This window comes from Ornithodoros turicata, chromosome 1, assembly GCF_037126465.1.
Source record: "Ornithodoros turicata isolate Travis chromosome 1, ASM3712646v1, whole genome shotgun sequence".
NCBI classification, from domain to species: domain Eukaryota; kingdom Metazoa; phylum Arthropoda; class Arachnida; order Ixodida; family Argasidae; genus Ornithodoros; species Ornithodoros turicata.
The window spans coordinates 231,895,181-231,896,955 of record NC_088201.1 but is presented as its reverse complement, the minus strand read 5'-3'; the positions used below and the strand labels follow the sequence as shown (position 1 = coordinate 231,896,955).

The 1,775-nt window shown below is 47.3% G+C and overlaps 1 long non-coding RNA gene across 1 annotated transcript; it reads left to right on the top strand.

Moving 5' to 3' along the window:
- The first annotated feature begins 228 nt into the window (after nt 1–228).
- Nucleotides 229–918, top strand: LOC135377157 (uncharacterized). Its single transcript, XR_010418068.1, has 2 exons — nt 229–391; nt 742–918. It is a non-coding gene; the product is annotated as an uncharacterized LOC135377157 (long non-coding RNA).
- Nucleotides 919–1,775: the final 857 nt, after the last annotated feature.

Sequence of the window (1,775 nt, the reverse complement as noted above, 5' to 3'; positions counted from 1 at the left end):
TGCGCGAGACGTGAAGGGCGACGAGACCAAAACCGAAACGTCCGACGGCAGACGTGGTGGCGCTGCGAGCGCGCGAGACGTGAAGGGCGACGAGACCAAAACCGAAACGTCCGACGACAGACGTGGTGGCGCTGCGAGCGCGCGAGACGTGAAGGGCGACGAGACCAAAACCGAAACGTCCGACGGCAGACGTGGTGGCGCTGCGAGCGCGCGCGCGTGTGACGTATGCTCCGCGGAGAGGGCGCCAGATTCAGTTTTCTGTTTGCCTCTCGTCGGGTGCGGACGTCTGGCGCGTCGCTCGTATCGTGACCGTTGATGTGCTGGTGAACTCTTTAGTCATGTAAAGAAGATGGAGGGCGGTGTGTGTGCACACAGATATGCTTGGATGTCGGTGAGTTGTCGTTTTAATACTTCCTCTTCTGTTGACGCGTTTACCTACCCCCTAACTGCGATTACTTGTCAGCGTGTATTGGAGTAGTGTATGTTTGTCGATTTACCTTGTTGCGATTAGCAGAAAGTCTTCCCCTTGTTGTTATTATTCTTGTCCGTGCATGCCCAAACATGTTCGCAATTCCCTTGTACGCCATTCTGTCAATGACCCTTGTTGCTATACTCGTCGGTGCATGCCCGCACATATTCGCGATGGTGAAAATTTTGTGTGTGTGTGTGTGCCTGTTTTCGCGCGTGTTTTCCCCTCGTTAGCACTTTTTTTGTTTTGTTTCTTTCTGCATTCCACGGAAGTCCCCATGATGACAGCGGTGCTGCCACCTGACGTGATGCTTTCCGACCTGCCTGGTGTGACGCTTTGCAAATGGCGGCGCCCATGGGCTGATGCTATTACCGAACCTGGACTGACACATTAATGAATTGAATGTGTATAGTAATGACCTGAATTATTAAATGAGTTTAGAAAGTGCATTTATGCGTATGTGCGCTTCTTTTCGTGTGTCTCATTATAGAATAACACGACTTAACGATAATTTGATATTTTCCTCCTCTCTCTCTCGTTGGAATGAATAGTAATTGAATTTATGAATTGAAAATTATATTCTACGCTCTATTATCGCATTCTTATGCGTGTATGAGCGATTTTAAGTGAAAAATCAAAAAAAAATTTTTTAAAAAAAATTGGGTGGGGGTGCAAATTGCAAAATTGGGGGTAACAGGGGGGGTGAGAGAGGAGGGAGGTGTCAAATTGCTCGCTAAGTCGTATTATTCTTTTACTACTTAAGCTTACGTTTTTGGAACCTACGTGATGGGGGTTCCAATACAAATGATATGCCTCCCTATGCCCCCGGCCCGTATAATGTGCGGCCGCTCCAGCCCTTACGTTCCCACATACAGCGTGTCCCCGAAAACGTGTCATTGAATTATAATAAAAAAAACTACACCACCTAGAGTCCTCCGGTCAATGGCGTTGGTTCTTACTGGGTTTTCGCCACCTCCTCATGTGAATGTCGTGTTACGTATGTTTAATTATGTAAATTTTTGCGAGTCTTAAGTGGCAAATTTGCCTAGTAAAGGTCACTTTTTACCCCACTAATGTGAAGTGCGTGCCTAATTTAGTCAAATTAATGACAATTGACAGGGATATTCAGGAGCAATCCCATCGGAAAAAAATAGCCGAGCATCATGCTCTACGGAGGTCGCACAGAATAGCGCACGATGAATTTTTCAGCGCAATCTTTGCCAGTCCGACGAAAGGAGGTTGAAAACCGAGCCCTCTCCGACATCGCAGAAAGAGATAACACAGACACGGCTTATCACGTCCGACT